Below are 27284 nucleotides of genomic sequence, written 5' to 3' on the forward strand. Positions count from 1 at the left end.
TGTGGAACTGAAAACTTCAACAAAATATGTTCAAACACACATAATTTTGAAAAAAAAAAAATAAATCTGAACTAAAAAGATCGACAGGGGAAGAGTATTTCCTCTCCTCATCTTCAGACTACACCCCCCCCCCCCCACCATAATAACACTTGTCTAAAATTCATCTGAATAGCACCAGTGTTATGTGATGTTTTTTATTAAGGTAAGGTGTAGGGTTAGGGTTGTAGGAAGGGGCAGCATTAGGATTAGAGTTAACAGCTGTTACTGATGTGTTCTCTCAATGTGAGAAAAGTAAGATGCAGTCGACAAATTATTGGCAAATTCAGAGGAGCACACACATATAAGATGTTCTTAAGTTACCGAAAGCTTTACCACACTGAAAGACAAAAACACTTATTTGTGTATTTCTTATTAAACTGCACTTCACTTTCTAACATTTTCATTGCAGTTTTTATTTCTTTCATGTTTCCACTCGGTTAATAGCAGTTAACATTCCAGTATATTTTCATTGCAGTTGTTTTTTTTCTTTTATTTTTCCAATCAGTAAGTAGCAGTTAACGTAGCTTCTTCAATGTGATTTACACATTGTGTTCCGGCATCATGCTCGGCTGACACATTGCTTCTTTTGGAATGTGATGGTTTAATTTAAAAGACAGACAGCCAAAGAATATGTAATGACAGTCATCTATACTGAACCAAAGGCAAAAGAATATTGAATATACTAATTTGGACTGGCATTGCATATTTTCTTCTAAAATGGTGTCAGCAAGGTTTTTATTGAAATATTATTTGATGTCATGCATACACCTGTTAGGTTAGATTAGCTATTTTTATATTCCCGAGCTTCCTTGAATTTTTATAATAATTTTTTATGTTCTTTATGTGAAATTTGTTATGCGATTTTTTTACATTTAATACTTACAGGAAGTTATGTATGAATGTATTTTATTTAACTAGAGGAAATAAGAATGCAACCTTCGACTCTGATGATGCCTGACAACGAGTGAGGGCAATAGCACTTAGTCGAGGTGATAGGAATTTTTATGCTTTTATGATTAATAAATTGTGTCCGCTCCATTCTTGCTGTTTGTGTGGTTGTTTGTTAGTTGTTGTTTTTCAGACACTAATAATAGAAGTTTTCTAACTTAACCCTGTAGTTACTACAGCAGTTATTCATATGTCAATCTGTTTTCCCAGCCCCCTCCTCTTAAAAACACAGGGACTTTATCAAAAAAAAAACTTCTTAAATTAATTACACAATCTGTAATGTTTAAATAAAGCAATGTTGTTAGCACATGTATTAATACTGTAAGTTCATATTGTTTGTTGCAGTCTTCTAACTCAGTTTTGCCTTTTTAAAAAAGTATCACAAGACTGGCAACAGGCAAGATATACTACACACCTTCTAGTGCAATTACATCTCCCAGGCACACTAATTACCTTGGGAAATACTTTTATTATCAAGTGTGGACATCTACCACACTTCTCCATAAAACCTGTTTTGTTGTCAGTAGTCTTATCAGGCTGAAAAACAGGTTTTAAATTTAAATTCTTACTAATCACAAATTCTCAATGTGGACCCCAACTTCTTGATGCAATCAGGATGGCTTAACAAAAAATGGCCAGTCATTTTTCAAATTATCTTAGATTTAGTATCAGTGAATAACTGATTGTAATAGCAGCTGGGTAACTTGGCAATGTCTTCGATAAAGAGTGTCAGGACATATGCAAAGGAGATTTTAAGCTTTGTTTAAAATCAGTAATTCTCTTTTCGCTCATTTCTTTTTCTAATTCTGTTTAAATATTTCAGGCTCCTTAAAATATAGTGTTGTTGAAAATAATATGTGATGACCTCACCATTTCCCTTGATAATATTCTTCTTTGACTGCTGGGCCTGACAGCTACTAACATGTAAATACAAATCAGGGAATGCATCTTTATGATATGTTGTAGTTGAAAAGTCTTTTCTTGCAGTTTCCTTAAAAAACAAGATGTCTAAAACAGTCAATATTCTTAGTAGATTCTCAATAGCTAAAATGTAAGCACTCAGTACTAGCATTTAAATAATCAAAAAAGGAATAAAACATTTCCTTTGACTACACATAACATACAAAATATCAGACAAATATATAAATAAGACATATTTTGACTGAAAAAAGTTACAGTGAAAATAAAATTATGGTTATACCAACATAAATCATATATATTGAGGAGGTTAATCTCTGTCATCAATCCACTGATTTGGTGATATCCACATTCAAAGTAATATATATATATATATATATATATATATATATATATATATATATATATATATAATTTAAAACTTGTTGCATGCACAAGCATAACGTATTTATAAAGTCTTTAAAATCAACTGCAATAAGAATTCATTTGCCACTACTATCAAAAGTCCATAATATATGGAAAACATGCTTGATGTCTTTCAAAACAGGTGGGAAAAAATTAAGAGACCTTTTTAATTTTATAACTACAACAACTGACAATGGTTCCACTGTGAAACCAGTCAACCACAGTAATGATAGGCCTAAATGGTGGGTCTATACTGTTTTTTTAAGAATTTTAAGAATTACAAATAGACCGGGAACATAAGTTTTATCAGAATGCACAAAATCATAAATTTCCTTAAAATCATACATCTTAGTAAGGAATGAAATAATAGACAACAAATTGTCTTATAAGGTATGTTTAAGTTGGGCCAAGAAAGTACAGCAAAAATTGTATGTTAATGCATGATCAGTCATGTCCTAACCACATATGCATAATCCCTTGTCTGGCTTCATAATTCCAATGCCTTTATCCTTAATTAATTTAAATAAGTGTTTGAATTGCTATTGATTTTAATTATGTCTGCATTCCATTGGTTTATTACAACATAATGTTCTATTACTGCGCTCAGAAAGTCTCCCAAAAGCTTGGATATGAGGATGAAGGGGTGGGTTAAAAAATGAATTGACTACAAGAAAATGTTAAATGTGCCTGGGAAGTTATTTCAAATAGTAAGAAAAATTATAACTTACATGAAAATGTTTTAAAAATCAACCCATGTTTTAGGTAAATGTACATATTTTGTAATAACTGTAAACCCTTTAATAAAAATCTCCTCCTGCCTTTCATCTACAGAAAGATTAACAGTAACTCTTATGACAGCAATTTGTTGGTTTTTAACTAGTTTGTGGAGTGGTGCAGCAATTTTGTTTATTCTGGCTACTTTTTGTGTTATAATTAATGGATAAGACACATACTAAACGTATATCAAAATCTTTCAGACAGAAGAAAACCACTAACCATATTTCAAAGTGAAAGAATAAACATTTAAAATTACACTGAAGGACTGATTGCACCTTTGTGATTTATATAGACTGAAGTTAAAAGAATAAGTAAAACATACACTGCAAAACACACAAAACAAATGTGCCAATGCACTGGTAAAAGGTTAAGCATGCATTATGGAGCATACAAGGTTAGGCACTGTTGGCTGAAATGGCAGAATAAAAATAGCGTTCTGGTGAAAAAATACATTTTATAAGACAATTTCATTTCTGCAGAGAGAGTGCTGAGTATCCCCATCTCCTCATATAGGAGAATTGATGCTCTCTCTCCCTCATGCGTGACCCTGTGCTACTAATTTAGCTAAGTGTACAGCTACTGAAAGCCAAAAAGGCTATATTTTGTTACAGGTCCAGCGCTTACAACTGGCTATGCCATATTTAGCCAATCAGTTGTGAAAAAGCTTAGTTAAATAATTGTATTCAAATAAAAGTGAGAAAGAACATGCTCAGAATGGTGAACTTAAACTTTCTAAAATATGTATTTTTCTTAAGTAAATTCATATCAAACCTATAATGTCTTCAAAACAGTATATTTAATGACAGCTAGAACATGAATTAACAAACCATTAAATAATTTTAGAATTTAAACAGTTGTAGGGTTTAAATCTTCATGGTGCACATACCCTTTAAAAATAAGCCACAGAAAGATTCCTGAAGAATTCATCAGGTGATAAGATGCTTTTTAACATCACTTTCAGAGGACTTCAGTAATACAGTAGAAACTCTTCATCTGAAAAAAAAAATGCTATGGTTATGGTTGACAGCAATGTAAAGCACAAAAAGCAATGATGTTAGTGACTGGCAGGTATCATCGTTTTTGTAATCATTTAATTTTTAATTTGATGGAAAAAAGCTCATTGTAGACTTGCACAGCATTAACAGCACATCATAGACCACTTGCTTACATTCATATATTTAACTTGCAACATGCATAAATGCTTTTATTGTAGTCCAGTATTTGTGATTTTGAGCCATTCGTACAGCCATTCCTTCATTACTACTTATAGCCTGGACAGTGCCCATATTGTCTCTATTTTGCTAAAGAATTGGGAACATTTTCCTTTGACAGAAATTTATTTGATAAATTAGGTTCTTTTCATAGTTTTGTTTATAGGCATGGTTTGAGTTTTAAAAATGTTTTTGATGGCATTTCAAATTTGACACCTTCGATTATTGGTAAGATGGATAAATGTAGGGCCTGTTCCCAATGTCATTACATTCATCTTGGGAACAGGATTTTTGTCTTGGGTAGAGGATATTTGATTAAAGGTCATTATAATTGTCAGACACAGGCATTGTTTATATTGTTTTATGCCAGCAATACTCAGAATTTTATATCAGCAAAATGGAGAGGAAGCACAGACAAAGAATCTGCAAACATGTTTATGATATGAGGAAGCATAAACGCACTAATGCCCTATATAAGCATCAGGTTAAGTGCAATCATTCAGATTTTTTATTTTCTATTTTGGAAAAGGTACATTTTAACCAGAGGGGTGGTTCATGGTCTACTTTACTGGAACAAAGAGAGCTTTGGTGACAAGTATTTTTAAATGTTACAGTTCCTCCTGGTCTTAATGACTCGGTTAGTATTTCTGGTTTGTTAAAGATAAAATTTTATGATAGGTGAAATAGTATTTTATTGTAAGTTTTTTGTTCCTTTATAAATTTCAGTTTATGTTTTTCCATATTATGTGATGGTTTTAAGTCATGGTCCCTTTAACATTTCTTCCCCTGTTCCCGGTCATGTGGTTCAGTGGTAATTTAAATGTGCATTAATGCAGTTGTATTTTATCTGATGAAGTCTACATTTAATAGATGAAAGCGCTTATCTATTTTATCAATAAAGCTGTGTTCGTTTGCTGGTTTCCACTTTGTTTTTTCTCATTTGACATGTTACTTCCATCCCTGGTTGTTTTAAAACACCTTATTTCCTTTTGGCTATATGTATGCGCCCACCCTGACTAAAATTCTCCCTGTTTTTATCTAAAATCTTTCTCTATCTCCACTAAACCATGGTCTCCTTATGTCTAAGGTCAACTGTCACTGCCTCTCTTATCTTCACTTCTCTGCTGTTTATCTATATCTCCATAACTTCATTTTTCCTCTTGTTTCCTTATTGCATAACGGTTTTAACCACTAATTCAATGAATTTTGTATCATCAACTCTCTATTTTTATGTACAATGCTGAAACTATAAACACTATGATCTCATTGGTTTAGCTGTAAACATATATATATATATATATATATATATATAAATATATATATATATATATATATATATAGGTCTACTTCTTTTGACCTAACTTTCATTTGCCTGACACTCATTTGCCTGACCCCATTTGACTGAAATTTCATTTGCCTGACACTTCATTTGCCCGACACTTCATTTGACTGACAAGTATTATTAGCAAGAAAATGGAATATGCCCCCTTCCCCACTGTAGTGCGACCCTGGAGTTAAAATATATAGTTGGGGGGGTGTGGGGGGCACATAATTTCATATGATATTAACTTTTGATGTAATATTGCTTAGTAAAAGAAAAGTAAGTGGGGGCTTCACCCCCCACACCCCCCGTTGTGGGGGGCTGTGCCTCCCAACACCCCCCTAACTATATATTCTAACTCCAGGGTCGCACTACAGTGGGGAAGGGGGCATATTCCATTTTCTTGCTAATAATACTTGTCAGTCAAATGAAGTGTCGGGCAAATGAAGTGTTAGGCAAATGAAATTTCAGTCATTTGGTCTCAGGCAAATGGGTGTCAGGTAAATGGGAGTTAGGTCAAAAGAAGTAGACCTATATATATATATATATATATATATATATATATATATATATATATATATATATCCAAATTGTATACTAACATAAAACACTACTCTATAATCATTTACATTGTTAAATGTATTTTTTTTCTTTGATTTTTTTTTTTAACTTTGTTATGTATTTCATAAGAGCTTTTCTCCCAGGGGCTCTAGTGAAAAAGGGTATACAAATCCAGTCAGACATTCCAAATAAACAAATACAACAAACAAACAAATAATTAAATAAAGGTAAACATTCATTCATTGCGAGCTTTTGTTTCCATCCACTAATCAGGTCTTGGAAAAGTTAAAAAAGTTTCTCTAATTTAAGGGAAAAAAAAGAACATTTAGAAAGGTGATGATAATTAATTCTTACAGTTAACAAGGCAAATATACTAATAAAGGACATTCTGGTAGGAGTGGTGGGCAATATAATATAGGGATATATAGACCATCACCAATATAGGAATATACAGATCATCAATGCAGCCTTAGAAAACTAGATCAGGAAGTCAAACTTTATTTTATTCTTTTTTTTCTTTTTTTTTTCTTGTTATTATTATTATTATTATTATTATTAGTTATGTTTACACTAAAATCCAATGGCAGAAAGCCTACACATTAAGCCATTTCACATGTAAAGTATAAAAGTAATACAAAGCATATAAATTTCACAGCTCCAAAAAAGTGATAAGTACAACAGATGAAATCAGTCACTTTACTATTTGAAAACCTAAAACAGAGAATGCTAATTCATACAGACATCTTACTACTAACAGAGCTGAGATGTTAGTAAGAAAGAACACAAGAAAACTAATTCAACAAAACCAGTCACTCAAACTGGCACCCCAACACGAAAGGCTGCACTAAACTGCAAAATCCTAAAAAAGACAAACATAACCCCAATTTCCCTTTTGCTCCATGACCTGAAACATCTTATAAGCATAAGTTACAGGCACTCACAAGAATAATAGATAACTGACAATGCCTAAACATCAAGAAAGGAGTCTTGCCTTCAGAACTCATGCCATAGGTGTTAGGACCACTTGATACATAAAACTTTCTCTGATTATTTATTTATCTTTGTTTACTGGGAAAATTCTGACTGAGATAAAACTCTTTTTCAGTGCAGGCCCAGGGAGAAAAGCTCCACATTTAGCGCTAGTTTGGACACAGATGTAAAATACTGTTACATTATATCAGGAGGAGTACAAAAGTTAGGGGTCTGTACATACATAGACTTTTTAAGCCTAGCCAATAATTACATCCTGCATCCATATAGGGCATAGAGGGCCAGGTATTTATAAGTTATGTCTGTCCTTAAGGGACATAGGTACCAGGCCTGCTTTAAAGTTTCTATTCCCCATTCATTGGTCTAGGTTGTGCTTAAATTGGGTAACAGAAGAACTCAGCTCCATGTGGATGGGAAGCCTTTTCCATAGGAGGGGCAGTCTCTGTGACACATATCTGTTTCTCCAGCATATTCTGTTTAAGTCACAGACAAAGTTCAAGTCCATAGACCTTGTGTTTCTGGTACCGTTTGAATTACAAACATGCAGGAGATTCATAAGTATGAGGTTTGAGGATGCTTTATAAGCCAGGCATACATCACCCCTCAGCAAACTATAGGAGACTGAGTAGAGGGAAATGACTTTAAGGTGCTGAGCATAAGGTAGGCTTGTTACGCCTTCTATTCTTTTTGTATAGAACCTCTGAGGTCAATCTAGTTGCTGCATATGCCTGGTTAGAAGAGAGCTTATTTTATTTTATTTATTTATTTATTTTACATTTGTTGACCGGGCTAGTCTAGCTGGATATATGTCCATTTTCAGTAGAGGCCCGGGAAGAAAAGCTCCAGTAATTAAACACATTATATGAAGATAGACAATTCAAATAGTAAGGCGTAAAATGAGGGCTAATTAATACACATATTACATAAAAAGTCATGGTAAATACAAAGTAAAATAGGCAAATGTCTTGAGAAAGAAAACTTACAGAATTTTTTTTTTTTTTTTTTTGTTATTTATTTATTTATTTTTTTCAAGGAGTATTTCATAAGACTGTGTGCATGTCATTAAGGGAGAGCTAACAAGGCTATAAGGAGCAGAGATTGCAGGAATTTAGGAGGAAGGGAGGACAGGGAGGTGAAAAAGGAAGTTAATCTGGGTTGGTACAGGAGCAAAGCCAGTGATTATTGAGATGAGTTTTCAGCTGCTTTTTGAAAAGTGGAAGGGAGGACAAGGACAGGATTACAGAGGATAATTTGTTCCACATTTTGCCAACTGAGTTGGAAAAAAGACAATCACCTGCAAAGTTATTGGGTTTGGTTGTATTAATCATTGGTTTGTTGGATGAACGTAGATGTTTCAGGTTATTGTAAGGTGAAATGAGGCTAGAGAGTATAGGTGTTTTAGTTGGTTGGTAAAGGATTTTGTGAGCTATTAAGAGCTGCTGAAGTGTGAGTTGGTTCTGAAGTTCCAACCAGCCTAGTTTTCTTAGGTTCAGGCAGTGGTGGGTTTTAAATGAGGATCCAGTTGCAAATTGAGCAATATTATGGAAGGAAGTTGCTAGTTTCTTAAGGTTGTTTTTGGAGAGATTAGTGTATATGGGGGAGGCATATAGTCGTGTAGAGATAAGGTGTGATCTGGCTAAGATGGTCCTTGCTTCAGGTGAAAGGAAGGGTTTGATTCTATAAAGGGATCCGATTTTTTATTAACTAATTTTATTGTGCTATTGATGTGAGTTTCAAAGCTGAGATTATTGTCAATGGTTATGCCTAATAGTTTAGTTGTTGTTTCAGGAGAGATGAGAGTGCAATCAATGGAAGAGAGAGTAAAGTTTAGTGGGGCAGATCTACGAGTAGGTGAGAACAATAACAATTTAGTTTTCTTAGGGTTAAGGAGTAGACAACAATCAGAGAACCATTGTTCAACAGTGTTAAAAGCTTTTTGAGTGATAAAGTGTAGTTCAGTTTGTGAATTAGCGGTACAGATAATAGTAGAATCATCTGCATATTGTATACAGGTGGTGTATGGGATAGCTAATTGGAGGTCATTAATAAAGATGGAAAATAGAAGGGGGCTCAAGATAGAGCCTTGAGGTACACCTAGAGATGTAGGGAGTAGATTGGATAGTGCATTTTTCCAGAGAACTGCCTGTTGGCGGTTTTCTAGGTAAGATGTAAACCAAGTTACTCTATGACTGGTCTCATATAGGCAGAGTACAGTAGGATAATGACCTGTTTGGAACTAGATGCCATGCCATTACTTAGAAGATGCACAATATAAAAGGATTTCCTCACCACTGTGGCCATGTGGTGGTCAAAGGGAAGGCTACTGTCTATGTGAGTACCCAGATCCCTCTCCACTGGGTTTACTCTCAGGAGCATATTATCAAAATGGTAATTAGCCACAATAGTCAACTTCCTAAATGGTACAATTATTCATTTCTATGCATTATGTTTAAGACATAAACATCCTTTAGAAATGCAGCAACCTACATAGCATGCATGGGTTTATACATTGTTGGTCATTCATTAGAAATACAGTCAGGATTGTATATAGCAGAGAGAGACAACATTTCAAAATATACTGTAATATTTCCTGTAATTTCTAGCAAATAAAATAATAAAAAGAAGAGACAGCATAATTATAGAAATATTTGAAAGAAGAGAAGGTAGTTGATAATGTCATATAGTATGATATATTTTTAGTAAAGCAACTATGAATACATCATTACATTTAAGGTTGAGAAGTAAAGCAATTAGGAAAGTGACAGTGGTCGGGCTACTTGGACAGTGGTTAAAAGGAGTATTAGTTTTGGCTAGATAAGGAGAGAGAGTGGTGAAACTGTGACAAAGAGAGGACAGTGAGATAGTCGTTGACCTAATTAGGGAAAATAACTGACTGAGTCTTGTCATCTAGAGCCTGTGATTGATCTAATTTATTTAAAAAACATTACTCCTTATGATTTAGTGAGTATCTTTCTGGCCTGGTGTAGAAAAATTATGAAGTGAAAAAAACTAGTATTTGGAGAAAAAGTAGCAGGTATGACGACAACATTTATTTTAGTCAGATCAGCAATAGCAGAGCCAATTTTTGCTTAGATATTGTTTTAGTAGTCACTTGAAGGTGTGTGTCTGTCTGTTTTATTTGATTATCCAAATGTTAGTGACTTTGTGGGAGTACAGAGAATCCACAGCTGAACTAATTGTTTTAGATATGGAGAGGAGAGATGTTTTTACTTGACTGTAGTAGTAGTCTAGAAATGGAGTATGGTTGGAGCATATTTTTCAATGATGGGCATTAAGATGTGGACTAATTTGAGCTATGAGTAAGTAAGGCAGTGGGGGAGTTCTAGCCAATGTATATCTTTAATGGCTATAAAGCGGTGGATTTTTAGTGGGGTATTTGCTGCAAATTTGGCTATTTTATTGTAACATGCATTGAGTTTAGTTTTAAGGGCGGTATTAAGATTTGTAAAAATGAGAGATGCATAATACTGTAGAAAGGATGAAAGTAGATAAGTAATAGTTATGGATTTAGTTGCAGATTGTCAGAAAACGTTTTGCTCTGTAAAGTGATTCTAGTTTACAGTGGGTCTTTTTGATGGCCTGGAGCAGGTGCTGGACATATCTAAAATTTCTCATCAAGCAAAACTTAGAGCAGTTTCATTTGTGACTACTATTTTGAGAGCCTATTTTACTATTTGTTACTACTTGTTAGCATTACTTTGGGACAACTACCTCTACACCCATACCATTATATGCTGCACCCATCTGCCTCACAGTTCTGGATCCAGTGACAGTTGTCATGGAAACTTAGCAATGGAAAGAAAAAGAGGACAGAGGTAGGCTGATGACACTAGTTACATGAAAGTTGCACTTTTTCATATAGTTAATATTTATAGAAACATCAGTGATGTATTGTTGCATTTATTACAGCAAAATAGTATTATTGCAGAGATGTATATTTTTGTTGGCTTCTAATTCACAAATTGACATTTTTTTCTGTATACTATAAATTCATAAGGATGCATGTAACCACCTTTTATGGTCAATTGTATCAACTAGCAGGTCTAAGAGTGAAATTATACTTATAGTATTAATGATAAATCAAATCCATTAGTTCTGGCATATGTAAGCGACTGCTGGACCATTTTTGATATGTTATCTAATTATAATTGTGGAAGACTTTTCATTTTTATTTTAACATTTATTTACCAGTAAAATCCAACTTGGAATGAGTCAGTTTTCAGCAGAGGCCTGGGGATAAATGCTCCAGACACACAACTTTGTAATGTGGGAGGAAACTGGAACACCCAGATGAATCCATGCAGGGAGGACATGCAGATTCCGCACAGAAAGCATCCCAGCCAAGAAGTGAACCAGAGAACCTCTTGCAGTGAAGCAACAGCACACACCACTGCACTGTTTTACTAAAAATGTTAACTCTTTGCTCACTTGTATACCACATGACATAGGCATAGGGTACTTAGCTTTGCATAATAACTTACTAGGGAAATTAATATTTGCATTTCATTAGATTTAGTTTTGTCTAACATTATTTTTTCATTCAATAATTAGTATTTTCAACATATTAAGGGGATTTTCTTGGTGCTGTCACTTGTCCCAAATTTGTAAGTCTAGCTCTGGCCTTATGAAAAATGGACATTTTGTTCAAGCATCTGTTACGTACCTATTCAGGGTCTATATTAGAACACTGAAGTTTCAAAACTTCAAATGTTCTAATATCGACCCCTATTCAGCGAAAGCTGAAAACATCGAACATCAAATTGTTTCCTAGGGAACAGATTCACATACGCACAACACAAGCACACCAAACAAACAGCAATCCACACACATACACCTAAAATCTTACACCTAACCCTACACTAAATTATACACACACCACTAACTATCCACTTACCTTAACCCAAACTCTAACTAACCCTAAGGTCCGTCACTATCGCACACTCACCTCACCCGCGCCCTAACCCTAACTCTCCTACCCCGCCCTAACCCTCATGTCCACACAATCGCACACATACATAACCTGCACCCTAACCCTCATGTCCACACAATCGCACACATACCTAACCTGCGCCCTAACCCTCATGTCCACACAATCGCACACATACCTAACCCACACTCAATCGCACACTTACCTGAACCCGACCCGTAACTTTCCACCACAGCACTGGAAATAATGAAGCAACAGAAACGGACAACCAAATTCTTTCCCTAGGAAAAAATTTGGTTTTCTGTTGCTTTGATATTTTCAGTTTTCGCTGAATAGGGGTCAATATTAGAACATTAGAAGTTTTGAAACTTCAATGTTCTTATATAGACCGCCTGTACAGCATACTACAAATGATATACAGGTGATTCATTTCTTTATTTGGAAGGGCAGTGAAAAAGAATTGCGCAATTCTTTTAATATGCTCAGCACAAGTAAGGCTATTGTTTGTCTTTTACTGTTAGTGAAGAGAGACATTCTTTAAACACTTGTTATAAACCTTTTTGAATCACATTGGGCATAATTAAAAAATGATTTTCTTCTCATACATTTGTAAGCCAATCTTTAACTATTACTAGCAATTTGAAAGTGGTCACACTAAGAAGATAAGAAGATTGCACTTATTCAGCCTGCCACCCAAGATACTATATTTGAAAATGAAATGGATTTTTTTACTTATTTTTAGAGGATATAATAGGGCGGGAAAAAAGTTTTGTCAGTCAAGTCAAGATCCAGGAAAAACATGTATTTACTGAATGTATGTAATAAGTATCTAATGGAAAAAGAAAGGAATATTGGCTAGGATTATGCCACATATTTTGTACTGATGTTTTCTATTGAAAGTTATAATATAAAAAGATTACTAACTGAATATTTAGAGATAGTTTTGGGAAGTGAGGAAATGACCAAAATAGTGGAATCTGGACCTGTGTTTATGAATAAAAGGGGAAAACTTTAAAGGTTAGGGTTATGAGAGAGACAGAAATACAAGTGCTGTTATCCTATAGGTATACTCAGTTGTGTTACATTTTATCTAGATGCTGGTCCAGATCTGAATCTATCTATCTATAAAACCCAGGACCCCAGTTAATCCTTGAGCTTTTTGGAATTACTCCAAGGCAAACCCACCGATCGCTTTGGTAGTACATCAAGTATGCACAAGAACTAAAATGAAACATTTACCCACTGATGCCTTCATCAGTATGTCCAAGAATGCAGAAATACCAAAATGAAATGTTTATCCACCAGTTTCTTCAGTGTTTGTCTAAGTTTGCACAAGTGCCAAAATGAAACATTTCCCCAACTGATCAGTTTAGCATTATACCCAATTATGCACGCACACCAAAATTAAACATATTCTCAAGTGATGCCTTCAGTGGTATGTACAAGTATGCCTAAACACCAAAATGAAACACTTCCCCCACCAATCACATTGGCAGTATATGCAATTATGCACAAGCACTTGACTGACTCCAAATGAAACATTACTCCCCTATGATACCTTCAGTAGTCTGTCCATGAATGCACAAGCACCATGCTGATAGCAAATGAATTCTCCCCAGTGATCCCTTCAATAGTTTGCCTACATATGCGCAAGCATGTTACTGACTCTAAATGAAACATTTCCCCCAACAACCCCTTCAGTAGACTGCCCATGTATGTACAAGCACATCCCTGACACCAAATGAAATGTGTCCATTAATGACCCCTTCAGTAGTCTGTCCATGTATGCAGAAACATTTCACTGACTCCAAATAAAACACTTCCCCAACAATCCCTTCAGCAGTTTGTCCTAGTATCCACAAGCAGCAAAATTAAACATTTCCCCACAGAACCCTTCAGTAGTATGTTCAGGTATACACAAGCACCAAAAAGGAAAATCTCACCAAGACTCTGCCACAACTTGCTATGAGGAAAATGTTAGTTTGCTTTTGATTTCTTGTATTTTGTATTACTTTATTGCCTTCTTCCATTTTGTATACTGTGATTTGTTTTCTTTACACAGTGTTATACTTGTTTTCTGCTTTTAATTGCATTTTAAAACTTGGAAGCAGTCCATAGCTGTGTCTCATGAAATTTCACCAGTACCTATTTGCATACAGGACAACTAGTTTGCAGTGGGAAGCACTGTCTCCAGAGTTACAAACTGGATACTCCTGATATTGCTTTATATTTATTTATTTATTTATTCATTAGCATTTGTTTACCAGGAAAGTCCACTGGGCCATTCAGAACCCATTTTCAGTGGAGGCCCAGGAAGAAAAACCCCACCAGTCAAAAATAGTCTGACAATATATAATAATAGAAACAGTTAGTAAAACAAAGATATAGTACAAATATACAATAGAATACATTGTATAAGAGATCATACAATGCAGAGAAATAAGCACAAAACACGTGTAGTAGAGTGAACAGTACAATTCAAATACAATTCATGCTATTTTGAAAGTATAGGAAAGTATAAGTGAGAAAGTATATTCTCACTCCAACTGTCTAATCAATAAAAAAGGGTCTGTTGCTATGGATATGAACTTTTCCACTAGCTCTGTTACCAGCTTAGTGGACATGGGCATCCTGAGGAAACACAGAAATTGCCTCACGTTTACTGGCAATCAGTTGTTTCTCAAAGAAACTGATATGGTATGTGAGAGATGTATTTACACAATGTCACTGAAGGAAAAACTCTCACGTAAAAGTACTCCTAATGCCAATAAGGTTGTTAAGTAGTACACATGCTGCTCCATCACACACAATTCAAAGCAGGCATATAGCCCCACATATGCTGAGGCACTTAAATGTAACATTCCTAAACCCCCAAGACCTCCTAGATGAAGCATGCATAACAAATACCCTCAGCATCTCCGAAGGCACTCTTTCAAAACAACACCTGCATCAACACATAGAGCCACATTTCATGGAGCCACTACTACTACTAAGCCCATAAGGCAAGCCACCACAAAATCCAACATTTTAATCATTGGAGACTCCATCATGAGACACACTGATGTCCCTCTCACCAGGCTGAATAAAGAGAAAGTCACTGTCAGTTGCTTATCAAGGACTAGGACACACCATATTACACAACACACTCAGGTCATTGGACCACAAGTACCAGTATGACTCAGTCATACTCCATGTGGGAGCAAATGATCTGAGACATACATGTTTAGACTATATGAAGAGAGACATCATGGAGCTCTCGGAATATGTGTCTCAGGCTGGTATGAGCCTAGCATTGAGCAGCATTTCGCCTTCTCCAAGGATGATGCCACAATACAAAAAAACAGATGACTGACTTTAAAAATTGGTTTAGCTTTTAGTGTCATTCTTAGGGGTGCAATATTTATCAGCATGGAAGCAGATGGTCAACAGATCACACTGCTTTGCAGGGATGGTCTGCAGCTTTCCCCTCTAGGCTTTCAAATATTGGCTAAAATATTATCTTCCCCCATAGTACCTTTTTAGGCAATGCCAAACTGAAAGTACTTCCAACATAGCAAATCAAAACCAAGAAATTCAAAAGGTACTATTGCTCAAAGCTAGGAGTCTAAACAATAAACTCCACTCCCTAAAAGAGGTCTTCACCCTAGAGAATGCTGATGCCTGTACAATCACTGAGGCATGGTTTAAAGCCATGGAAAACACACCAACAGTGCAAGGTTCTAATACCTTATACACATTAAGACTAGCTATTACATAGACAGGGACTAAAGGTGGAGGTATCTCTATTTACAACAAAAATACATATACCTCAAACCTGGTAAAACAGGACAATACACTTCAGCTGCTCCGTGTTCAAATCCCCACAGGCAAAATCCAATACCATTTCCTATCAAGCTGTGGGTCCCCCTCTATGACCCAGGAAACCCATATAATGTATTTAAACTTATTGGACATACTCACCATCAAACCCAATACCATATTCATGGGCAACTTTAATTACCCCGCTATTAACTGGGAATCTGATACAACACCAGACATACAGGCACAGAGATTTGTGGCTCTTATAAACACAAACTCCCTGGACCAGACAGTCAATACACCAACCAGGGTTGTAACCATACTGGATCTAGTCCACACTAATATGGGAGAGTGCTGCACACCCCCTACTGTAATGTCTTCCCTGGTAAGGTCAGACCACAAAATCATCTCCTTTGAAGTAAAAATAAAACCTGGTACCCCAGCTAAACCTGGAATATTCGTGAACTACTCTAAGGATAACCGAGCAAAATTTCAAGCCCCCCATAATTCCTGAGAACACTGCTGCCTATGTAGAACTGTTTGCAGAAACCCTGTACAAGCATGTTAATAGCTGCATTGAGGCAGCTGTACTCACCAGGAAGTAGTACAGAACTAACTAAAACAACAAGCCACCATGGTGGGATCACAAAATCAAGAGAAAGAAGAACATCATGGCAAAAATTAGCAGATGCAGCACCCAGCAGGATAAAAGCACGTGCATAAAACTAAACAAACAGCTCCGAGGACAAATAAAGTCTACTAAAGCCAAAGGTGAGGTAAATTTGGCCTCCCAGGCCAAGGACAAGCACATGGCATTCTTTAGATATGTCTAGAACCTCAAAGGCAGAACAAAACTGTGTGCAGAGCTCATTGTAAATGAAGCCAGCTATACTGAGATAGAAGATACAGCAAACTTACTAGCCAATAAATTCAGGTCTAACTTTATCCTTCTCTCCCCCTCAACCTTCCTTCTGGAAATACCATCAAATATACCTCCCCTTGCTATCACTAGGGAACAGGTCCTTAATGCTCTCTCTAAGGCCAACAACACTGCATCAATGGGCCCAGACAATATCTCAGGATGCCTTCTAAATAGCGTGAAACATGACCTATCAGGCCTTCTGGAATTACTATTTGACTGTAGCCTCCAAATAGGCTTTGTGCCTCATGAATGGAGAACAACAACAGTCATCCCTCTGCACAAAGGCGGGTCATCTACAGACTCTGGAAAATACAGACCCATAAGTCTCACTAGTCTTATATGTAAAGCCACGGAAAGAATTATCATGGAAATGATCAACAGTGATATAGTAAACCTCTAGACACTGGACAAAACCCAGTTTGTTTCCATCAAGGGCAGTTCATGCTTACTCATCCTGGTGGACTTTTTTTGAGAAGGTTACCAAAGCAATAAACAAGGGCAAAATGGTTCACAGTGCCTACCTTGACCTGGCCAAGGCATTTGACACAATACCTCACTTGGGCATTGTTGACAAACTCAAGAGGTTATGTACGAACCTGTATGTCACCTGGTATATAGTCAACTGGCTCACAGACAAGATCTGGGGAGTCCACCTCTACAAAGAGGCCAGTCACAAGTGGACTCCCTCAGGGATCAGTCCTTGGACTACTCCTTTTTGGCATTTACTTCTCTAAAGTCAAGGCCACTGTCAATGTTCTCTGGCTGACTAAATTTGCAAAGGCATGCAAATTAAGAGCTCCCATTGAATCCCACACTGACACAAATGTTCGCCAGGAAGGGCTGACACAAACAACTGGTGTCAGAGACATGGACTAAAAAGAAATGTATGGTAGTATCCTTTGGGAAGTCACCCACCTCTGCTAACTATCATATTGACAACACACACCTTAGAGCTGACCCAGTAGTCAGGGACTTAGGGACACACACAGAAAGTAAGCCTTTGACCATCACGTGTCTGTGAGGAAATCATTCTATATTGCACAACTTATAAACAAAGGTATGTTATCTATGTCCAAGGAATTCATTGTTCCACTGTATTTGTCATTCATCAGACCTGTCATTGAGTACAATGCCCCCTTTGGTATGTACCTAACCAGGCATATCCAACAAATGGAACATCCACAGAGGTTCCTCAATAAAAGAATACAGGACGTAAGTAAAATGTTCTATGCCGACTGCCCCAAGGGCCTTATGCCTGTATTCTGTCTCCTGCAAGCTTTTGAGTGGAGATCTATGCCTGGTATACAGAGCATTGTCAGACCCCACTCTGATGATCCTCCTGCATATCCACAAAATAAACAGCCCCAGAATTACCCATTCTACAGAATTAAACTTTGTCTGTGATATAAATAGGACCTGCTGGAGAGACAGGTACATATTACAGAGACGACCCCACCTCTGGAACAGGCTCCCCATCCATGTGAAGCAGAGTTCCTCCCTAACCTAATTCAAGTGCAACTTGGACAACTAGATGGGGAACAGGAAGTTCATCCCTGGTTTGACATCTATGTCTCTATTGGATACATGCAACCTGTAAATGGGTTATCTCCCAGGCCCTGACTCAAGATCTTAACTCCTACACCAACAGATTTAAAATGACAAAATAAATAATTTTAACTGCAAAACCTACAAAAAAAAAATAAAAAGAGTCAAATGCATAATATAGCTGAAGTTTAAAAAAAAGAAAAAAACCCACAAATTTTAGGTTACAATATCAGGCAAGGAGTATATAAGGTTTTGTTACAACAGTTTCTACTAACACTGCAACAGGATTCCATCAGAGCTGGATTCAGCACTAAGTGATGTAAGTAGTCACCTAGGGACAACACACTTGAGGGGGTCCAGTAGCAGGAGAGGGGCACCCACCACAAATTTGCATTTCTTCTTTAAGAGTGCACTTTGCATGTGTCCTTAAAGAAGAAATGTAATGCATGCAGAGTGCATTCTTAGTAGCAGCTCTATATGCATCTTTAGGACGATGTATGCAGATTTAAACTGGAACACAGTGCGTGATTTTTTTTAAGAAGCATGTTCCAGACAAATGGATAGAGGGGAATTTTTTTGTTACACTGTTGAGTGTGTGTGTGTGTGTGTGTGTGTGTGTGTGTGTGTGTGTGTGTGTGTGTGTGTGTGTGTGTGTAAAATGCCCTACATTGGTTAATTTAACAAGGCTCAAACCAACCCTGTACCTTAGTTACAGGTGACAAGAGCCAGCTGAGTTTCATTGCATTTTCAAGGACTTCTGAGTTTCGGTATATTTGCACGGAATTGTGAGCTTCAAGGAAAGAGAAGTTTACTGCTCTTCATGCTAAATTTGTTTTCAATTTTCAACTGTTTTGAGTAGCAAATGGTCTTTACTGTTTGTGCTAGAGAATTTAAAAGTAGTGTTAGTAGCACAACAGGTAGCATATTCCCTCTTGATGCCAGAAGGCTATGGGTTCAACTCCCACACCATGTAGATAGATTGCTGAGACTATTTTTCAATTTAAAGGGGGAGGTGCTGCAGTCCCAAGCAGGTCCTCGTTTGGATGAGATGCATTGTAAATATGAACCTGTTGCCGGTTTGCCACACTCTCCCTATTGCAACATTAGCAGCTTACCAACGATTTTGCTTGTTAATGTAACAAAGACAATTTATTCTTCAAGGGCAGCAGACACTCAATTTGTAGATTGTTTGTAGCAACCTCTTCATTAGTTACAGATCTCTTAAATATGGAATTATTCAATGACTTTTACTTCTACAGAGATTGTGCATATTGACTGATATTGGCGGATTGTAATGAGAAATGTTTAAGGGGCCTTGTATGGCTGAAATGTTCCGAAATGGGCAGTTTTGTTATTATTGATTCAAAAATTTGTTTAATTGCTTACTGGAAAAAATGTTCAAAACTATAAATTTAAAACACACTGTAACAAGTGGTGCAGTATTATACAAGGAATATAATTTAGTACAATCAGGAAGGTGAATCAAAGAACACATGCAGATATACATGGCCCTAAAAATGTGTAAAAGGAGCCTATGGTTTGAAAACAGCCCAAAGGTAAACTTAACCTGTCACTGGCCAGATGCATTTTCTTTGAATGTGGGTTTCTATACCATTTCAATGAATGCGAGTTGCAATAGTAGAGAGGTTTACTGCTAATGCCGTCTATTTTCATTGTGAGACTGTATTCTTTTTGTTTAGCAAATGTGTATCAGTAAAATTAAATCCAAATATCTGTAATCATTGTAGAAGTAAAGTAGAAAATAGTTTGCCCACTGACAGGTTTTAACTGTGTTTATGGCAACTGTGGCGAAACAGCCAAGCAATGGGACACTGGCATGAAAGCCATGGGGGCTGGTGGGCCCCAAGCCATTACCCTGACAAGGGCCCCATTTGACTATGATCTGGCACTGGATTCTGTGCTCTTTGCAAGTAATTTTCCATCCCATCCTGAAAAAAAATGAGCTCTTTTCCATGTACCTTGGTTAAACATAAGTGAAGATGTTCACCTTTTGGTTAAGCTATATAATTCCATGGAATATGCTACCATTCAGCTATACTACATGTCAGCTAACTACTATGCCAACAATAAACAACTATCAAGGAGGCACACACAGTAGAAGTTAAGAGCATTTTTTCTTATTACCTTTTCAAAGTTCCTTCTTCAACAATGTGATAACAATACAGTAATTATGTCAGATTCATAGGCTGCATCTTAAATGTAGAGCATAATAAGTTAACAAAGACTAATTGGATAATAACCCATATATTTTCTAGTGAGAAACTATAGCTTTTAAGGAAAGAATAAATGTGGGTGTAGTCTAGACTGCAAAATGAATCAAATATGTTAAATGATGATGTGAAAAAAATTCTCCTCTGCTTAATTATGGTATATTCTGCACTCTCTTCAGCTTAATTATGGTATATTTTGCAATTATGGCTCTGATATGATTTAATCAATTATAACACAACCTTCAAAGTAATCATGGCTTAACATGGAAACTGCAATATCAAGTGTTTGTGTGTGTGTGTGCGTGTGTGTGCATAACGATTGAGAGACAGAAAAATGAAACATATGCAACTTTCTGACCTCCTTTAAATATCTCAAATTAAATAGCAATGCTTTTGTCAGATTTCTTGTTATATCACTGTACTTATTTTATAAATTGAATTACAGTAGGCTCACAGATGCTTCACTGCATCTACACTTTTGTACTTTACTGCACAATTTGATGTATTCGCTCTAGTCAGTCACTGTATTTATATAGACTATCATTTATGCATTGATTTACTGTGTTGTGTGGCTGCCTAGGTCTTAAGTAAAAGGGGCCTATTGGAAACTGATCGCCAACATCGCTAATAAATAAACATAAGAAAATAAATAACTACACATTTTATATTAACTACTGACTATATTCTCACTTCTGTACCTCATACTTGCTGTGACAATACTGCCAGCCCAGCTAGCTGGAATTTTGTAAATGATTACATGTCATTTGTGAACATTAATATGATTTATACAGAAGGGTGGCCACGGTGGTGCAGCGGTTAGCATTGCCGCCTCACAGCAATAGGTTCTTTGGTTCGATTCTCAGCTGGGGTGCCTTCTGTACAGAGTCTGCATGTCCTCCCTGTGTTTGCGTGGGTTTCCTCTAGGTGCTTTGTTTTTCTCCCACATCCCAAAGACATGCAGTAGGTGGACTGGACACTCTAAATTGGCCCTAGGTGTGCGTGTGTGTGCCTTCTGTGGAAGGTTGGGTGCTGGGCTGGCAACTCAACACCGTAAAACTCCACTGCCAATCATGAGCGGACAGATGATCCGCTGTGGCAACCACTAACTGGGAAAAGCTGAAAGAAGAAGAATCTGATTTATACATAAATGTAAAAGAAGGAGATACTGCCAGCCCAGCTATCTGGAATTTTGTAAATAGTTATATGTCATTTGTGAATACCAGCATGATGCAATTGTTTGTTACCAAATGTATTAGAACTATATGTTATGTGTATATTAAACTACTGGTACAGAAGTGTGTGTTAAACAGGGTTTGTAAAGTACTGAGCTGAAATGTAATCACAGCATGCCTTGCTGGCTTAGAATAGAAATATATATAAACTATTGTAATTGTGTAAATGTATATGGTTTAACAGTAAAACTTAGAACATGGAGGGTTAACATGAAAAACTTCAGGAAAATAAGTTGAAATGAAATTGCTTTAGATTGAGCTATAAAAGTTATTCATCAGTTTCAAGTTCAGTAGCAGACACAATGCCTAGAGCTAGAAGTTTTTGTATTGTCTTGGAAGAGAAGTAATTACTAGGTTTGAAATGCAGAAGTGTTTTATTGCTTTTTGACTTCCTAGCAGCTGCACAGCTCTGGAGCAAATGCTACACTGGGGTTTAGCTTGGGAACTAAAGTCAGGTGACAAAAAGTGAAGTCATCCAAGCTAACCTAGCAGTAATATTTGATATTAATTTAAGAACTCTCTCAGATTGATAATGTGCATTTTGTATTTTGTCTTTCACCTGGAAACATCCACTCATCACCACCTTCTGCACTTCTGCCTGTGTGTAGTTCTGTAAGTAAGTTTCTATGGCATAGTAACTCTTTTAGATTCAGATAGGAATATTGTAAAGTATAGCTTAGATGTCTTCTTTATTTATTTGAGACTGTCCTGCAATGTTGTTTTAAATATTTCTATAGATTTTGAACTCTGACATAACTGATTACTTACTGAGTATGGTCTTGTTCTTTTACTATTTATTTATTATTAAATGTATTTAAACCTGTCCTTGTGGCTGATATCTGTGAGACTTATTTAAGCTGTTAGAGTACTTGCATATCTATTTGGTGACACTGTAAAGGCCACCCTTAAATAGCCTTGCTCTTGGTCAAACTTCCATCTGGATAATAGTAACATTACACAGTAGGATTGGACACCCCTTTTTGAGGGCCTAAAGTAGCTGATAGTTTGCTGGTGGCAACTGGAACTACCTTATAGTCTGGGAAGAAGGAGGCATAGCTAGTAAACCTGTGCCAGCCTTTCCCAGGTGTGTGTGTGTGTGTGTGTGTGTTTGTATATAAATTAAATCTCAAAGTGTGTGTGTCAGCTACTTGGGCATGAACACAAAGCACTGGTTGGACAGAGAGGATGCTGAAGGTTTTGGCTTGCCAATCAGCTGAGATCACAACCCTACAGCTGTAGCAGTGGGGAGTCTTATTGGGGATCTGGAGAAAGAGGGAGAAACCAGCCCCAGACTGATTGTGATCTCTGTGTGCTCTTAAGCAAAATTGCACTTTACTGTGTGTGCATTTGTCATCCTCCCAGTGTGTACGTTCCCCACTGTTGCAGGTGGTGAGGACTGAGGCTCCTTGATTACTGGGCCAGTGCAGGGGTGTCATATTTGTATCTTCCTGTGTTTAAAATAAGTAATTTCTTCCTATCCTGTCAGCCTTACACTTGAACAATAGCATATTCCTTCTGATAAACCTCATCTCCTCAACTGAAGTACTTGTTTGACTATTAACTTTTGAAATTGCTCCTTTGCCTTATCCTGACCCAATAACTCCCTCATAGCCTTGTTTGCACAGCAGTAAGGCATGCTACTTTGATGTATTTACTTTATACATATTATAGGTTATGCTTATAGTATGTTACAATTTGCAGTGCAAGCTATGTTCTGGCACTCCACCATGCAAAGTATTTGGAATCGTTTAACTAGCAATTATGTTTCTGTAGCAGATGAAAACAACTTAAACATATTTTCTCAAACTGCCTACCAAGGTGGCTTGGTATACCTCTCAACCTCTTAGTGCAAGAAATCTGGACAAGGCTGACAAAATGGGGGGACAAAGGCTCAAAAATAGTGACAGATTTTAAATATTGCTCTTATAAACTTAAAAAGTTGCTAGAGTTACAGGGTTTGTGTTAACATAAATTTTCTGAAAGATTTGAAGTCTGAAACTCAAATGTCTATAGTGAATTCAATCCTCAGATCATCCCAGTGATTTGCTGGAAACCCACATATTGTATGAGGAACAGACCAATATTAGGATGCAAAGAATTGGACATTCTGCAAAAATCTGGACGGTTGAGAGGTATGATGCTTGGCTATACAGCAAGTGAATCTGCAGAAAGACAGTTTTAACATTACATTAGTTGTTAATCGTTTGCCTGGATAATCAGTAATTTTGCGTTCTTTGCGCTGTTCTAGTTACAGACTTTCCTATGTGAATTGATTTATTTTATGTAATACTATGTTAATATGTAATGATTCTAGTTGAACTGCTTCAAAATTGACTTCAGAGGGAAGCATGACATTTGAATGCTAACACAAGTGTAACTCTCCTTTCTGCTTAAATGACTCTCCTTTCTTGGTCTCTCAATGGCCATTCTTTCATCCTTTCTTTCTTGTAAGGTCTCAGAGTGTCATAGGATCCTTATTGAGAAGGTAACTGCAGAATGTTTACATGCATCACTACTTTGTGATGCCATTTTCTTTGGGTGACATCTCACATTCTCCATCTCTGAAATCAGCTCCAGCCTCCTTTACTTAGCAAGGCCTGCTCGGTACTATTCTGAGATTACTAAATACAAGAAATCCTGGTTAGGTTTCATTTCATCTATCTATCCAGACCCTCTTTTCCCATTTTTCACATGGAATAAGGACAGAATATCAGCAGTTACAATCATCTAGAACCAAGGTTCATACTGCAAGGTGATAGTCCTGCCACAGTTGTTCTTTCAGGGTTCATATTACATTGTCGAAGTTTTACAACTTTGAATGGTATATGGTTGAACCTATATGTTCGAAGTTGTAAAACTTCGACAATGTAAAAAAAAAAAAAAAAGAAAATACTTTTTTAATGGTTATAAGTAGGGGTTGCAAGCCCCCTTCACCCCCCAAGTGGTGGGCTTCAACAATGACACCCCCAACTCTAACTATACCAACTCTGAGATCGCAGTACAATGTAGTAAAGGGAAATTGTCCCCTTACGCACTGTATTGCATTGTACTGCGGTCTCGGAGTTGGTATATTTAAAGAGCGGGGGTGTGGGGGGGTGCAGGGGGGCTTGCTCCCCTGCTTACAAGACTCCAGTAAGTTTTTTTTTTACGTCGTTGAAGTTTTACAACTTTGAATGGCATATGGTCGAACCCATATGTTCGAAGTTGTAAAACTTCGACAATGTAAAAAAAAAAAAAGGAAAAACTTTTTTAATGGTTGTAAGAAGAGGGGTACAAGCTTCAACAACGACACCCCCAACTCTTTAACTATACAAACTCTGAGATCGCACTACAGTGTAGTAAAGAGAAATTTTCCCTTTCCACACTGTACTGCATTGCAGTGTGGTCTCGGAGTTGGTATATTTAAAGAGTGAGGGGGGGGTGGGGGCCTTGCTTCCCTGCTTACAAGACTCCAGTAAGTTTTCTCTTTTTTTTTTAACATTGTCGAAGTTTTACATCTTTGAACATATGGTTTTGACCATATTATGTTCAAATTTGTTATACTTCGACAACGTAATAGGAACCGGTTCTTTCATACCACACATTTGCACACACTGACACCTATGGCCAATTTAGAGTGTCCAGCCCACCTACTGCATGTCTTTGGAATCTGGATTACCAGAGGAAACCCACACAAACAGAGGGAGGAGATGCAGACTTTACATAGAAGGCACCCCAGATAAGAATCAAACCAGAGAACCTATTGCTGATAAGCAGCAATGCTATCCACTGCACCACTGCACTGCCACAAAGCTTTATTTATCTGATGGAGGTTTCACAAGGATGGAGACATATCATACTTATTCTTTTTGTCATCAGACACCATACCTCTCAACCATACCAAATTTCTCCGTAAGCGGTTTTGAGGACAAAATATTGTGGTGCCATGAATTCCCAAGTGGCCCCTTTAATGTCCGAGTGAGTTTATGAGTAATTTACCCAGTCAACTGATGGGTAGTTAAAGAAGTCCAAAACCATGGTGTTCACATGTATCTTGATAGACTCAAGTAGATCCAAATAGGCAGAGTGGGTGCTCTGATTCATGGAGGGGGTTCCTGTAGCTGACAATGACTTGAATAAGTGTCCTACCAGCAGTTAATTGCACCTGTAGTATCTCCAGGAAATTGTGCTGTTTAACCAGTCTGGAGGTGTATTTATCTTTAATGAATATTGATACATTGTCTCCTTTACTTTTCTTGCTTTCAGTTTGTGGTCAGAATGTGTGGAAGGAGTTGTAACCCACTATGACTGGGGTGCTCTCCACAGCCTTGAACTAGGTCTCTGTGACTGCACAAATGCCTGCGTCTTTCAAGGTGAAGACTACTTCCAGTGAATGCAGTTTCATGTTAAGACTCCTGAGTCTTTAGCAGCATAGTTATGAGGTTGCTTTTAGATGGAGTTTTTACATCAGGAATTTTCTCCTTGAGACACTGCCTAAAAAGGCAAGAGCCTTAGCCAGTAGCCAAAATCCCAGGCATGACAGATGAAGACCATCTCTGGCAAAGCATTGAGGTCTGTCACTTGTGTCATCCCAGGCTGACAGATACTGGATCCCCTTAGAATGACACCAGAAACTAAGCAAATTATTGAAGTCAATCATTTTCTGTTTGTATTGAGGCATTATCCTAGGTGAAGGCAAAATGCTGCTTATGGCCAGGAACATACCTACCTGAGAGACATAGTCTGAGAGCTCAGTCATGTCTCTCTTCATATAGTCCAGAGAGGTATGTCTCAAGTCATTAACACCAACATGGACTATGACACAGTCATAACACTATCTGTTGTTGAAAGACCTGAGTGCATGTGTGATATGGTGGATCCAGCCATCTGACAGAGAGCTGACTGTGGCCATTTCCTTATCCAGCCTGGTGAGAGGGACATTTGTATGTCTCACAATGGAATCACCTACAAATAATATGTTTGGTTTAGTGTTTTGCCTTAAGGGCTTGACAGGTGAGACACTGGTGCATGAGCTATTATGTGTATTGTGCTCTGCAAAGGAAGTTTTATGTGTAGCATGCTTGTGTTTGTGTTTGGGGGGGGTCTCTGATGTTTAGGTATCTTTCTTGTGAGTACCTTCGCATATGTCGGTATGTGTGATGTGGGTATGGGTGGAGTTGGAGGTGAGGTGTGCATGTTGACAACCCACTCACTGCCATATGCACTGACTGGTGTGTGAGAGAGCATGGATTCAAGATTCTTAATATAGCTGTATCTCTCACATGTTGAGTTTGTGTGGACTAGGAGTAGAGGGCTTGTCAGTGAACATGAGGCACTTGCTACACTGCCTCAGGATGCCCATGTTGATCAAGCTGGCTGGGGAAACTGTGGGAAATTGACCATCCATAGTGTTACATAAATTTATATGGTCATGGAAAGAGGCCGCACTTAGGAATGGC

General features: G+C 37.1%; 1 long non-coding RNA gene across 1 annotated transcript in view; it reads right to left on the reverse strand.

Annotated features, from left to right (window-relative positions):
- LOC122802484 overlaps positions 1-27284 on the reverse strand; it is a 1101354-nt gene that overhangs the window by 443255 nt on the left and 630815 nt on the right. Inside the window, exon 2 of the long non-coding RNA XR_006364940.1 lies at positions 3974-4080. This is a non-coding gene — a long non-coding RNA (uncharacterized LOC122802484). The remainder of the gene's footprint in view (positions 1-3973; positions 4081-27284) is intronic.

This window comes from Protopterus annectens, chromosome 5.part0, assembly GCF_019279795.1.
Source record: "Protopterus annectens isolate FY-2018-M chromosome 5.part0, PAN1.0, whole genome shotgun sequence".
Taxonomy (NCBI): Eukaryota; Metazoa; Chordata; order Ceratodontiformes; family Protopteridae; genus Protopterus; species Protopterus annectens.